We start from the raw sequence: 15,000 nt of genomic DNA, 5'->3' as shown, positions 1-15,000 counted from the left end.
TCACCTGTCCCATTACATGAAGACCAACTACTCAAAGTGTCCGACTTTGTGGAACTCCGGCCCGGATCCGGCCGTCAAATTCAACCTCATTCCGGTAGTGCCTTTTCCGCTCCGAGGCCTCCTCCGGGGCCGTCCGACGCCCGGTTCCACGGCGGGACCCCCGACACCGACTCGAGGTGGTACCCCTTTTTGCCGGCCGAGGTGCGCCGCCGCCGGCGTGAGGACGCCGCTCCCCGGTGTGAAAAACGGCCGCCGGAGGAATTTTGAAAGTTGAAAATTTGGCAAAGTGTCGACGGAAGTGCCAACCGCGCCGGCGGGGAGGCGCCCGTCGCCTCGCCCGGGATGGCGGCACCGGCGCCGGGTCGCCGCGCCTGCCAGCGGCCGCTAGTCTCCCCGGACGCCCGGGGGATTTCCCTTCCGCTCCCAGCGGCCGCAGTTCTCCTTCTGGTCCGCCTGGCGGCTGCCTCCGCCGGCTGCCAATCATCTCTCCCCGGCCGCCCGGGGGATTTCCCTTCTGCGCGCCTGTCAGCTCCTGCCAATCATCTCTCCCCGGCCGCCAAGGGGGATTTCCCTTCTGCGCGCCTGGCAGCTCCTGCCAATCATCTCTCCCCGGCCGCCCGGGGGATCTCGTTAAGGTCCGTGTTTCGTGGGGTTTTATTTCAAAGTTTGTCTTTTTTTTCCCCAAAGTGTCTAAGAGCCGATCGGCTCAGCGGGGGGCGCCCGTCGCCTCGCCCGGGATGGCGGCACCGGCGCCGGGTCGCCGTGCCTGCCAGCGGCCGCTCGGGGGATTTCCCTTCTGCGCGCCTGTCAGCTCCTGCCAATCATCTCTCCCCGGCCGCCCGGGGGATCTCTTATGGTCCGTGTTTTATGGGGTTTTTTTTTTGTGCGTTTGACCTTTTTTTCCCCCAAAGCGTCTAAGTGCCGATCGGCTCGGCGGGAGGCGCCCGCCTGAAAACTGCGGCTTGCCACGCGACCTGAAGAGGCTTGTCACGCAACCCGGGGGGGCGGTGCCCTCGCTCTGCCTCCCCCCCGCGGGGATCCGCCGTCGGCGGCCTGTGAGCAGAGTTCACTGGGACTTTGTCAGAGTCGGGTGTCCGATCCCCTGGTACTCTGACTTTTGGTAAGCTAATTGACAGGACTCGCTGTCTCGGACACGGTTCTTGACGGGGGTGTTCAAAAGTAGGTCACAGAGAGAGTGTCACCTGTCCCATTACATGAAGACCAACCACTCAAAGTGTCCGACTTTGTGGAACTCCGGCCCGGATCCGGCCGTCAAATTCAACCTCATTCCGGTAGTGCCTTTTCCGCTCCGAGGCCTCCTCCGGGGCCGTCCGACGCCCGGTTCCACGGCGGGACCCCCGACACCGACTCGAGGAGGTACCCCTTTTTGCCGGCCGAGGTGCGCCGCCGCCGGCGTGAGGACGCCGCTCCCCGGTGTGAAAAACGGCCGCCGGAGGAATTTTGAAAGTTGAAAATTTGGCAAAGTGTCGACGGAAGTGCCAACCGCGCCGGCGGGGAGGCGCCCGTCGCCTCGCCCGGGATGGCGGCACCGGCGCCGGGTCGCCGCGCCTGCCGCGGCCGCTAGTCTCCCCGGACGCCCGGGGGATTTCCCTTCCGCTCCCAGCGGCCGCAGTTCTCCTTCCGGTCCGCCTGGCGGCTGCCTCCGCCGGCTGCCAATCATCTCTCCGGATTTCCCTTCTGCGCGCCTGTCAGCTCCTGCAAATCCTCTCTCCCCGGCCGCTCGGGGAGGCGGGATCTCGCCCTCTGGTAGACGCTAGCAGCCTGCCACCTGCTAGGGACTCGGCCTCTGGCATTACCCAGGCTCCGGCAGCCCTGGGTCGGCCTGGCTTTTCCCAGCCGCCTGGGACGATCTCTCCCTCTGTCCTGGAACCCTGGGCCGGCCTGCCGCCTCAGGCTTAGCCCCCTGGGTCGCCTGGAAGTGGCGCCGCCTTGTGGACGAGCCGGGGAGAGCCGCTCTCCGTTGCCATCCGGTGGATTTTTAGCAAATTGCAGCTTTCCATAGCAAATTGCAGCCTTCCACCTGCTAGGGACTTAGCCTCCGGCATGTACCCAGGCTCTGGTAGCCCTGGGTAGGCCTGGCTTTCCCAGCCGCCTGGGACAAATCTCTCCCTCTCTCCTGGAACCCTGGGCCAGCCTGCCGCCTCAGGCTTAGCCCCCTGGGTCGCCTGGAAGTGGTGCCCTCTTGGTAGACACTTAGCAGAATGCAGCCTGCCACCTGCTAGGGACTTAGCCTCTGGCTTTACCCAGGCTCGGGTAGCCCTGGGTCGGCCTGGCTTTCCCAGCCGCCTGGGACAATCTCTCCCTCTCTCCTGGAACCCTGGGCCGGCCTGCCGCCTCAGGCTTAGCCCCCTGGGTCGCCTGGAAGTGGCGCCGCCTTGTGGACGAGCCGGGGAGAGCCGCTCTCCGTTGCCATCCGGTGGATTTTTAGCAAATTGCAGCTTTCCATAGCAAATTGCAGCCTTCCACCTGCTAGGGACTTAGCCTCCGGCATGTACCCAGGCTCGGGTAGCCCTGGGTAGGCCTGGCTTTCCCAGCCGCCTGGGACGATCTCTCCTTCTTCTCCTGGAACCCTGGGCCAGCCTGCCGCCTCAGGCTTAGCCCCCTGGGTTGCCTGGAAGTGGTGCCCTCTTGGTAGACACTTAGCAGAATGCAGCCTGCCACCTGCTAGGGACTTAGCCTCTGGCTTTACCCAGGCTCGGGTAGCCCTGGGTCGGCCTGGCTTTCCCAGCCGCCTGGGACAATCTCTCCCTCTCTCCTGGAACCCTGGGCCGGCCTGCCGCCTCAGGCTTAGCCCCCTGGGTCGCCTGGAAGTGGCGCCGCCTTGTGGACGAGCCGGGGAGAGCCGCTCTCCGTTGCCATCCGGTGGATTTTTAGCAAATTGCAGCTTTCCATAGCAAATTGCAGCCTTCCACCTGCTAGGGACTTAGCCTCCGGCATGTACCCAGGCTCGGGTGGCCCTGGGTAGGCCTGGCTTTCCCAGCCGCCTGGGTCAATCTCTCCCTCTCTCCTGGAACCCTGGGCCAGCCTGCCGCCTCAGGCTTAGCCCCCTGGGTCTCCTGGAAGTGTCGCCCTCTGGTAGACACTTAGCAGAATTCAGCCTGCCGCCTGCTAGGGACTCAGCCTCCGGCATGTACCCAGGCTCGGGTAGCCCTGGCTTTCCCAGCCGCCTGGGACAATCTCTCCCTCTCTCCTGGAACCCTGGGCCAGCCTGCCGCCTCAGGCTTAGCCCCCTGGGTCGCCTGGAAGTGGTGCCCTCTCGGTAGACACTTGGCAGCATGCAGCCTGCCACCTGCTAGGGACTTAGCCTCTGGCTTTACCCAGGCTCGGGTAGCCCTGGGTCGGCCTGGCTTTCCCAGCCGCCTGGGACGATCTCTCCCTCTCTCTCCTGGAACCCTGGGCCGGCCTGCCGCCTCAGGCTTAGCCCCCTGGGTCGCCTGGAAGTGGCGCCGCCTTGTGGACGAGCCGGGGAGAGCGGCTCTCCGTTGCCATCCGGTGGATTTTTAGCAGAATGCAGCCTGCAACCCGAGTGCTGGCGCCGCCTTGTGGACGAGCCGGGGACTGCGGCTCTCCGTTGCCATCCGGTGGATTTTTAGCAGATTGCAGCCTTCCACCTGCTAGGGACTTAGCCTCCGGCATGTGCCCAGGCTCGGGTAGCCCTGGGTAGGCCTGGCTTTCCCAGCCGCCTGGGACGATCTCTCCCTCTTCTCCTGGAACCCTGGGCCAGCCTGCCGCCTCAGGCTTAGCCCCCTGGGTTGCCTGGAAGTGGTGCCCTCTCGGTAGACACTTAGCAGAACGCAGCCTGCCGCCTGCTAGGGACTTATCCTCTGGCTTTACCCAGGCTGGGGTGGCCCTGGGTCGGCCTGGCTTTTTTCCCAGCCGCCTGGGACAATCTCTCCCTCTCTCCATGAACCCTGGGCCGGCCTGCCGCCTCAGACTTCCCCTTCCGCTCCGAGCGGCCGCAGTTCTCGTTCTGGTCCGCCTGGCAGCTACCTCCGCCGGCTGCCAATCATCTCTCTCTCTCTCTCCCCCCGGCCGCCCGGGGGAACTTCCCTTCTGCGCGCGCCTGGCAGCTACCTCCGCCTGCCAATCATCTCTCCCCCGGCCCTCCCGGGGGACCTCCCTTCTGCGCCGGCCGGCCGGCCGGCCGGCTGCAGTTCTCACTGGTCCGTGTTGTATGGGGTTTATTAAAATGTCGGTCTTTTTCCCCCAAAGTGTCTAAAAGTGCCGATCGGCTCGGCGGGAGGCGCCCGTCGCCTCCCCCGGGATGGCGGCACCGGCGCCCTCTCGCCGTACCTGCCAGCGGCCGCTCGTCTCCCCTGGCCCTGGTCCGCCCGGGGTGGGCGGCTGCCTCCGCGGCGCTGCCTCGCCAGAGTGCAATGCATCGGCGGCGCCGGCCGGCGAGCGAGGGGGGGACTTCCCTTGCTGGCGGGCGGGCCTGGGCAGCGTGCCTGGCGCAGAGTCGAGTCTCTCCCCGGGGGCCGGCCCGGGGGATCTCACCGAGGTCCGTGTTTCGTGGGGTTTTATTTCAAAGTTTGCCTTTTTTATTTTTTATTTTTTTCCCCAAAGTGTCCGAGAGCCGATCGGCTCAGCGGGGGGCGCCCGTCGCCTCGCCCGGGATGGCGGCACCGGCGCCCTCTCGCCGTACCTGCCAGCGGCCGCTCGTCTCCCCTGGCCCGCCCGGGGGATTTCCCTTCTGCTCGGAGCGGCCGCAGTTCTCATTCTAGCGCGCAGGGCAGCTCCTGCCAATCATCTCTCCCTTCCGCGACCAGCCGGAAGCGGTTCTCATTGGTCCGTGTTTCGTTGGTTATTTATTTTTCAAAGTTTGACTTTTTCTTTTTTTTTTCCCCAAAAGTGTCTAAAAGTGCCGATTGGCTCGGCGGGAAGCGCCCGCCTGAAAACCGAGGCTTGCCACGCGACCTAAAGAGGCTTGTCTCGCAACCCGGGGGGGGCGGTGCCCTCGCTCTGCCTCCCCCCCGCAGGGATCCGCCGTCGGCGGCCTGTCAGCAGAGTTCACTGGGACTTTGTCAGAGTCGGGTGTCCGATGCCCTGGTACTCTGACTTTTGGTAAGCTAATTGACAGCACACGCTGTCTCGGACACGGTTCTTGACGGGGGTGTTCAAAAGTAGGTCACAGAGAGAGTGTCACCTGTCCCATTACATGAAGACCAACCACTCAAAGTGTCCGACTTTGTGGAACTCCGGCCCGGATCCGGCCGTCAAATTCAACCTCATTCCGGTAGTGCCTTTTCGGCTCCGAGGCCTCCTCCGGGGCCGTCCGACGCCCGGTTCCACGGCGGGACCCCCGACACCGACTCGAGGTGGTACCCCTTCGTGCCGGCCGAGGCGCGCCGCCGCCGGCGTGAGGGCGCCGCTCCCCGGAGTGAAACACGGCCGCCGGAGGAATTTTGAAAGTTGAAAATTTGACTAAGTGTCGACGGAAGTGCCATATGCGCCGGGCGGGAGGCGCCCGTCGCCTCGCCCGGGATGGCGGCGCCGGCGCCGGCTCGCCGCGCCTGCCAGAGGCCGCTCGTCTCCCCGGAGGCCCGGGGGATTTCCCTTCTGCTCGGAGCGGCCGCAGTTCTCCTTCTGGTCCGCCTGGCAGCTACCTCCGCCGGCTGCCAATCATCTCTCTCCCCGGCCCGGGGGGGACGACTCTCCCTTCTGCGCGTGCGCGCCTGTCAGCTCCTGCAAATCGTCTCTCCCGCCGCCCGCCGAGGGTGACTTCCCTTCTGCGCGTGCGCGCCTGTCAGCTCCTGCCAATCATCTCTCCTCTCTCCCCGCGGCCGCCCGGGGACTTTCCCTTCTGCGCGCGCGCGTGCGCGCCTGTCAGCTCCTGCAAATCGTCTCTCCCCCCGGCCGCCAAGGGGGATTTCCCTTCTGCGTGCGCGCCTGTCAGCTCCTGCAAATCCTCTCTCCCCGGCCGCTCGGGGAGGCGGGATCTCGCCCTCTGGTAGACGCTAGCAGCCTGCCACCTGCTAGGGACTCGGCCTCCGGCATTACCCAGGCAACGGCAGCCCTGGGTCGGCCTGGCTTTTTCCCAGCCGCCCGGGACGATCTCTCCCTCTCTCCTGGAACCCTGGGCCGGCCTGCCGCCCTCAGGCTTAGCCCCCTGGGTCGCCCGGAAGTGGCGCCGCCTTGTGGACGAGCCGGGGAGAGCGGCTCTACGTTGCCATCCGGTGGATTTTTAGCAAATTGCAGCTTTCCATAGCAAATTGCAGCTTTCCATAGCAAATTGCAGCTTTCCACCTGCTAGGGACTTATCCTCTGGCTTTACCCAGGCTGGGGTGGCCCTGGGTCGGCCTGGCTTTTTTCCCAGCCGCCTGGGACGATCTCTCCCTCTCTCCTGGAACCCCGGGCCGGCCTGCCGCCCTCAGGCTTAGCCCCCTGGGTCTCCTGGAAGTGTCTCCCTCTGGAAGTCACTTAGCAGAACGCAGCCTACCGCCTTGCTAGGGACTTAGCCTCTGGCTTTACCCAGGCTAGGGTAGCCCTGGGTCGGCCTGGCTTTTTTCCCAGCCGCCCGGGACGATCTCTCCCTCTCTCCTGGAACCCTGGGCCGGCCTGCCGCCCTCAGGCTTAGCCCCCTGGGTCGCCTGGAAGTGGCGCCGCCTTGTGGACGAGCCGGGGAGAGCGGCTCTCCGTTGCCATCCGGTGGATTTTTAGCAGAATGCAGCCTGCAACCCGAGTGCTGGCGCCGCCTTGTGGACGAGCCGGGGACCGCGGCTCTCCGTTGCCATCCGGTGGATTTTTAGCAGAATGCAGCCTTCCACCTGCTAGGGACTTAGCCTCCGGCATGTATCCAGGCTCGGGTAGCCCTGGGTAGGCCTGGCTTTCCCAGCCGCCTGGGACAATCTCTCCCTCTCTCCTGGAGCCCATGGCCGGCCTGCCGCCCTCAGGCTTAGCCCCCTGGGTTTCCTGGAAGCGTCTACCTCTGGTAGACACTTAGCAGAATGCAGCCTTCCACCTGCTAGGGACTTAGCCTCCGGCATGTACCCAGGCTCGGGTAGCCCTGGGTAGGCCTGGCTTTCCCAGCCGCCTGGGACGATCTCTCCCTCTCTCCTGGAACCCTGGGCCGGCCTGCCGCCCTCAGGCTTAGCCCCCTGGGTCGCCTGGAAGTGGCGCCGCCTTGTGGACAAGCGGGGGAGAGCGGCTCTCCGTTGCCATCCGGTGGATTTTTAGCAGAATGCAGCCTGCAACCCGAGTGCTGGCGCCGCCTTGTGGACGAGCCGGGGACCGCGGCTCTCCGTTGCCATCCGGTGGATTTTTAGCAGATTGCAGCCTTCCACCTGCTAGGGACTTAGCCTCCGGCATGTACCCAGGCTCGGGTAGCCCTGGGTAGGCCTGGCTTTTTTCCCAGCCGCCTGGGACGAACTCTCCCTCTCTCCTGGAACCCTGGGCCGGCCTGCCGCCCTCAGGCTTAGCCCCCTGGGTCTCCTGGAAGTGTCTCCCTCTGGAAGTCACTTAGCAGAACGCAGCCTGCCGCCTGCTAGGGACTTAGCCTCTGGCTTTACCCAGGCTAGGGTAGCCCTGGGTCGGCCTGGCTTTTTTCCCAGCCGCCTGGGACGATCTCTCCCTCTCTCCTGGAACCCTGGGCCAGCCTGCCGCCTCAGGCTTAGCCCCCTGGGTTGCCTGGAAGTGGTGCCCTCTTGGTAGACACTTAGCAGATTGCAGCCTTCCACCTGCTAGGGACTTAGCCTCTGGCATTACCCAGGCTCGGGTCGGCCTGGCTGTCCCAGCCGCCTGGGACGATCTCTCCCTCTCTCCTGGAACCCTGGGCCGGCCTGCCGCCCTCAGGCTTAGCCCCCTGGGTCGCCTGGAAGTGGCGCCGCCTTGTGGACAAGCGGGGGAGAGCGGCTCTCCGTTGCCATCCGGTGGATTTTTAGCAGAATGCAGCCTGCAACCCGAGTGCTGGCGCCGCCTTGTGGACGAGCCGGGGACCGCGGCTCTCCGTTGCCATCCGGTGGATTTTTAGCAGATTGCAGCCTTCCACCTGCTAGGGACTTAGCCTCTGGCATTACCCAGGCTCGGGTAGGCCTGGCTGTCCCAGCCGCCTGGGACGATCTCTCCCTCTCTCCTGGAACCCTGGGCCGGCCTGCCACCTCAGGCTTAGCCCCCTGGGTCGCCTGGAAGTGGCGCCGCCTTGTGGGCAAGCGGGGGAGAGCGGCTCTCCGTTGCCATCCGGTGGATTTTTAGCAGAATGCAGCCTGCAACCCGAGTGCTGGCGCCGCCTTGTGGACGAGCCGGGGACTGCGGCTCTCCGTTGCCATCCGGTGGATTTTTAGCAGATTGCAGCCTTCCACCTGCTAGGGACTTAGCCTCTGGCATTACCCAGGCTCGGGTAGGCCTGGCTTTCCCAGCCGCCTGGGACCATCTCTCCCTCCCTCCTGGAACCCATGGCCAGCCTGCCGCCTCAGGCTTAGCCCCCTGGGTCTCCTGGAAGTGTCGCCCTCTGGTAGACACTTAGCAGAACGCAGCCTTCCACCTGTTAGGGACTTAGCCTCCGGCATGTACCCAGGCTCGGGTAGCCCTGGGTAGGCCTGGCTCTCCCAGCCGCCTGGGACGGTCTCTCCCTCTCTCCTGGAACCCTGGGCCAGCCTGCCGCCTCAGGCTTAGCCCCCTGGGTCTCCTGGAAGTGTCGCCCTCTGGTAGACACTTAGCAGAATGCAGCCTTCCACCTGCTAGGGACTTAGCCTCCGGCATGTACCCCGGCTCGGGTAGCCCTGGGTAGGCCTGGCTCTCCCAGCCGCCTGGGACGGTCTCTCCCTCTCTCCTGGAACCCTGGGCCAGCCTGCCGCCTCAGGCTTAGCCCCCTGGGTCTCCTGGAAGTGTCTCCCTCTGGAAGACACTTAGCAGAACGCAGCCTGCCACCTGCTAGGGACTTAGCCTCTGGCTTTACCCAGGCTTGGGTAGCCCTGGGTCGGCCTGGCTTTTTTCCCAGCCGCCCGGGACGATCTCTCCCTCTCTCCTGGAACCCTGGGCCGGCCTGCCACCTCAGGCTTAGCCCCCTGGGTCGCCTGGAAGTGGCGCCGCCTTGTGGATGAGCCGGGGAGAGCGGCTCTACGTTGCCATCCGGTGGATTTTTAACAGAATGCAGCCTGCAACCCGAGTGCTGGCGCCGCCTTGTGGACGAGCCGGGGACTGCGGCTCTCCGTTGCCATCCGGTGGATTTTTAGCAGATTGCAGCCTGCCAGCTGCTAGGGACTAAGTCTCTGGCGTTACCCAGGCTCGGGTAGCCCTGGCTTTCCCAGCCGCCTGGGACAATCTCTCCCTCCCTCCTGGAACCCATGGCCGGCCTGCCGCCCTCAGGCTTAGCCCCCTGGGTCTCCTGGAAGTGTCTCCCTCTGGAAGACACTTAGCAGAACGCAGCCTGCCACCTGCTAGGGACTTAGCCTCTGGCTTTGCCCAGGCTCGGGTAGCCCTGGGTCGGCCTGGCTTTTTTCCCAGCCGCCCGGGACGATCTCTCCCTCCCTCCTGGAACCCTGGGCCAGCCTGCCGCCTCAGGCTTAGCCCCCTGGGTCTCCTGGAAGTGTCGCCCTCTGGTAGACACTTAGCAGAATGCAGCCTTCCACCTGCTAGGGACTTAGCCTCCGGCATGTACCCCGGCTCGGGTAGCCCTGGGTAGGCCTGGCTCTCCCAGCCGCCTGGGACGGTCTCTCCCTCTCTCCTGGAACCCTGGGCCAGCCTGCCGCCTCAGGCTTAGCCCCCTGGGTCTCCTGGAAGTGTCGCCCTCTGGTAGACACTTAGCAGAATGCAGCCTTCCACCTGTTAGGGACTCAGCCTCCGGCATGTACCCAGGCTTGGGTAGCCCCAGCCCGGCCTGGCGCTCGCCGCAGGAAGGCCTCCTCGGGGGCTCCGTTTTTTTTGGGGGGTTTTTTTTGTCAAAGTGTCTACGGAAGTGGAAGTTCTCTCAGGGGGAAGCTCCCCTCGGACCCTGCCCAGGAGGGTGAGCCCCGGCCCGGCTTGCCTCCCCTAGGCCCGCCCGCTCCGGAACCCGGTTCTCCCTGCAGACCCCGCCTCGGGGCAACCCTCCAGCTCCCCATCTCCCGGCAGCCGGGGTCAAATACAGCACCACCTCTTCCTTCCGCTGGCCCTCAAGAGTCCTCACCGCTCCCCCAGGCAGGCTTCCACGGGAGGCCGATCGGACCCCGCCATTAAGCCCCCTGACAAACGGCCGTCCCTGGAAGTCTCTCCGGGGCCGACTATTAAGTCCCACCGCCGACCCTCCGGGGCCGACTATTAAGTCCCACCGCCGACCCTCCGGGGCCGACTATTAAGTCCCACCGCCGACCCTCCGGGGCCGACTATTAAGTCCCACCGCCGACCCTCCGGGGCCGACTATTAAGTCCCACCGCCGACCCTCCGGGGCCGACTATTAAGTCCCACCGCCGACCCTCCGGGGCCGACTATTAAGTCCCACCGCCGACCCTCCGGGGCCGACTATTAAGTCCCACCGCCGACCCTCCGGGGCCGACTATTAAGTCCCACCGCCGACCCTCCGGGGCCGACTATTAAGTCCCACCGCCGACCCTCCGGGGCCGACTATTAAGTCCCACCGCCGACCCTCCGGGGCCGACTATTAAGTCCCACCGCCGACCCTCCGGGGCCGACTATTAAGTCCCACCGCCGACCCTCCGGGGCCGACTATTAAGTCCCACCGCCGACCCTCCGGGGCCGACTATTAAGTCCCACCGCCGACCCTCCGGGGCCGACTATTAAGTCCCACCGCCGACCCTCCGGGGCCGACTATTAAGTCCCACCGCCGACCCTCCGGGGCCGACTATTAAGTCCCACCGCCGACCCTCCGGGGCCGACTATTAAGTCCCACCGCCGACCCTCCGGGGCCGACTATTAAGTCCCACCGCCGACCCTCCGGGGCCGACTATTAAGTCCCACCGCCGACCCTCCGGGGCCGACTATTAAGTCCCACCGCCGACCCTCCGGGGCCGACTATTAAGTCCCACCGCCGACCCTCCGGGGCCGACTATTAAGTCCCACCGCCGACCCTCCGGGGCCGACTATTAAGTCCCACCGCCGACCCTCCGGGGCCGACTATTAAGTCCCACCGCCGACCCTCCGGGGCCGACTATTAAGTCCCACCGCCGACCCTCCGGGGCCGACTATTAAGCCCACTGCCAGAGATAGCACTCATGGGAATCTCTCTGGGCCCGACTATTAAGTCCAACTGTGACTTATGCTTGGAAATGTGACTTATGCTTGGAAATGTGACTTATGCTGGCAAATGTGACTTATGCTGGCAAATGTGACTTATGCTGGCAAATGTGACTTATGCTGGCAAATGTGACTTATGCTGGGAAATGTGACTTGTCCTCCCAAATGTGACTTATGCTGGCAAATGTGACTTATGCTGGCAAATGTGACTTATGCTGGCAAATGTGACTTATGCTGGCAAATGTGACTTATGCTGGCAAATGTGACTTATGCTGGCAAATGTGACTTATGCTGGGAAATGTGACTTGTCCTCCCAAATGTGACTTATGCTGGCAAATGTGACTTATGCTGGCAAATGTGACTTATGCTGGCAAATGTGACTTATGCTGGCAAATGTGACTTATGCTGGCAAATGTGACTTATGCTGGCAAATGTGACTTATGCTGGCAAATGTGACTTATGCTGGCAAATGTGACTTATGCTGGCAAATGTGACTTGTCCTCCCAAATGTGACTTATGCTGGGAAATGTGACTTGTCCTCCCAAATGTGACTTATGCTGGCAAATGTGACTTGTCCGCCCGAATGTGACTTATCCAGCTAAATGAGACTTCTCCCTAAGCTGAGCTCCAGGGAGGGTAGCTGGTAGACTGGGGGCTTAATCTTCAGCTTCTACCGGGCTTATGGAGCCCTGAGTCGGCCTGGCTCTCCCAGCCGCCGGGGACAATCTCTCCCTCTCTCCTGGAACCCTGGGCCAGCCTGCCGCCTCAGGCTCGCCCCCCTGGGTCTCCTGGAAGTGGCGCCGCCTTGTGGACGAGCCGGGGAGAGCGGCTCTCCGTTGCCATCCGGTGGATTTTTAGCAGAATGCAGCCTGCAACCTGAATGCTGGCGCCGCCTTGTGGACAAGCCGGGGAGCGCGCCTCTCCGTTGCCATCCGGTGGATTTTTAGCAGATTGCAGCCTTCCACCTGCTAGGGACTTAGCCTCCGGCGTTACCCAGGCTCGGGTAGCCCTGGGTAGGCCTGGCTTTCCCAGCCGCCTGGGACAATCTCTCCCTCTCTCCTGGAACCCTGGGCCTGCCTGCCGCCTCAGGCTTAGCCCCCTGGGTTGCCTGGAAGTGGTGCCCTCTTGGTAGACACTTAGCAGAATGCAGCCTGCCACCTGCTAGGGACTGAGCCTCCGGCATTACCCAGGCTCGGGTAGCCCTGGGTAGGCCTGGCTCTCCCAGCCGCCTGGGACAATCTCTCCCTCTCTCCTGGAACCCTGGGCCAGCCTGCCGCCTCAGGCTCGCCCCCCTGGGTCTCCTGGAAGTGGCGCCGCCTTGTGGACGAGCCGGGGAGAGCGGCTCTCCGTTGCCATCCGGTGGATTTTTAGCAGAATGCAGCCTGCAACCTGAATGCTGGCGCCGCCTTGTGGACAAGCCGGGGAGCGCGCCTCTCCGTTGCCATCCGGTGGATTTTTAGCAGATTGCAGCCTTCCACCTGCTAGGGACTTAGCCTCCGGCGTTACCCAGGCTCGGGTAGCCCTGGGTAGGCCTGGCTTTCCCAGCCGCCTGGGACAATCTCTCCCTCTCTCCTGGAACCCTGGGCCTGCCTGCCGCCTCAGGCTTAGCCCCCTGGGTTGCCTGGAAGTGGTGCCCTCTTGGTAGACACTTAGCAGAATGCAGCCTGCCACCTGCTAGGGACTGAGCCTCCGGCATTACCCAGGCTCGGGTAGCCCTGGGTAGGCCTGGCTCTCCCAGCCGCCTGGGACAATCTCTCCCTCTCTCCTGGAACCCTGGGCCAGCCTGCCGCCTCAGGCTCGCCCCCCTGGGTCTCCTGGAAGTGGCGCCGCCTTGTGGACGAGCCGGGGAGAGCGGCTCTCCGTTGCCATCCGGTGGATTTTTAGCAGAATGCAGCCTGCAACCTGAATGCTGGCGCCGCCTTGTGGACAAGCCGGGGAGCGCGCCTCTCCGTTGCCATCCGGTGGATTTTTAGCAGATTGCAGCCTTCCACCTGCTAGGGACTTAGCCTCCGGCGTTACCCAGGCTCGGGTAGCCCTGGGTAGGCCTGGCTTTCCCAGCCGCCTGGGACAATCTCTCCCTCTCTCCTGGAACCCTGGGCCTGCCTGCCGCCTCAGGCTTAGCCCCCTGGGTTGCCTGGAAGTGGTGCCCTCTTGGTAGACACTTAGCAGAATGCAGCCTGCCACCTGCTAGGGACTGAGCCTCCGGCATTACCCAGGCTCGGGTAGCCCTGGGTAGGCCTGGCTTTCCCAGCCGCCTGGGACAATCTCTCCCTCTCTCCTGGAACCCTGGGCCTGCCTGCCGCCTCAGGCTTAGCCCCCTGGGTTGCCTGGAAGTGGTGCCCTCTTGGTAGACACTTAGCAGAATGCAGCCTGCCACCTGCTAGGGACTGAGCCTCCGGCATTACCCAGGCTCGGGTAGCCCTGGGTAGGCCTGGCTCTCCCAGCCGCCTGGGACAATCTCTCCCTCTCTCCTGGAACCCTGGGCCAGCCTGCCGCCTCAGGCTCGCCCCCCTGGGTCTCCTGGAAGTGGCGCCGCCTTGTGGACGAGCCGGGGAGAGCGGCTCTCCGTTGCCATCCGGTGGATTTTTAGCAGAATGCAGCCTGCAACCTGAATGCTGGCGCCGCCTTGTGGACAAGCCGGGGAGCGCGCCTCTCCGTTGCCATCCGGTGGATTTTTAGCAGATTGCAGCCTTCCACCTGCTAGGGACTTAGCCTCCGGCGTTACCCAGGCTCGGGTAGCCCTGGGTAGGCCTGGCTTTCCCAGCCGCCTGGGACAATCTCTCCCTCTCTCCTGGAACCCTGGGCCTGCCTGCCGCCTCAGGCTTAGCCCCCTGGGTTGCCTGGAAGTGGTGCCCTCTTGGTAGACACTTAGCAGAATGCAGCCTGCCACCTGCTAGGGACTGAGCCTCCGGCATTACCCAGGCTCGGGTAGCCCTGGGTAGGCCTGGCTCTCCCAGCCGCCTGGGACAATCTCTCCCTCTCTCCTGGAACCCTGGGCCAGCCTGCCGCCTCAGGCTCGCCCCCCTGGGTCTCCTGGAAGTGGCGCCGCCTTGTGGACGAGCCGGGGAGAGCGGCTCTCCGTTGCCATCCGGTGGATTTTTAGCAGAATGCAGCCTGCAACCTGAATGCTGGCGCCGCCTTGTGGACAAGCCGGGGAGCGCGCCTCTCCGTTGCCATCCGGTGGATTTTTAGCAGATTGCAGCCTTCCACCTGCTAGGGACTTAGCCTCCGGCGTTACCCAGGCTCGGGTAGCCCTGGGTAGGCCTGGCTTTCCCAGCCGCCTGGGACAATCTCTCCCTCTCTCCTGGAACCCTGGGCCTGCCTGCCGCCTCAGGCTTAGCCCCCTGGGTTGCCTGGAAGTGGTGCCCTCTTGGTAGACACTTAGCAGAATGCAGCCTGCCACCTGCTAGGGACTGAGCCTCCGGCATTACCCAGGCTCGGGTAGCCCTGGGTAGGCCTGGCTCTCCCAGCCGCCTGGGACAATCTCTCCCTCTCTCCTGGAACCCTGGGCCAGCCTGCCGCCTCAGGCTCGCCCCCCTGGGTCTCCTGGAAGTGGCGCCGCCTTGTGGACGAGCCGGGGAGAGCGGCTCTCCGTTGCCATCCGGTGGATTTTTAGCAGAATGCAGCCTGCAACCTGAATGCTGGCGCCGCCTTGTGGACAAGCCGGGGAGCGCGCCTCTCCGTTGCCATCCGGTGGATTTTTAGCAGATTGCAGCCTTCCACCTGCTAGGGACTTAGCCTCCGGCGTTACCCAGGCTCGGGTAGCCCTGGGTAGGCCTGGCTTTCCCAGCCGCCTGGGACAATCTCTCCCTC

This window comes from Leptodactylus fuscus, unplaced genomic scaffold (genome assembly GCF_031893055.1).
Source record: "Leptodactylus fuscus isolate aLepFus1 unplaced genomic scaffold, aLepFus1.hap2 HAP2_SCAFFOLD_432, whole genome shotgun sequence".
NCBI classification, from domain to species: domain Eukaryota; kingdom Metazoa; phylum Chordata; class Amphibia; order Anura; family Leptodactylidae; genus Leptodactylus; species Leptodactylus fuscus.
The sequence above is the reverse complement of the archived record's forward strand: the minus strand, read 5'-3'. Positions refer to the sequence as shown.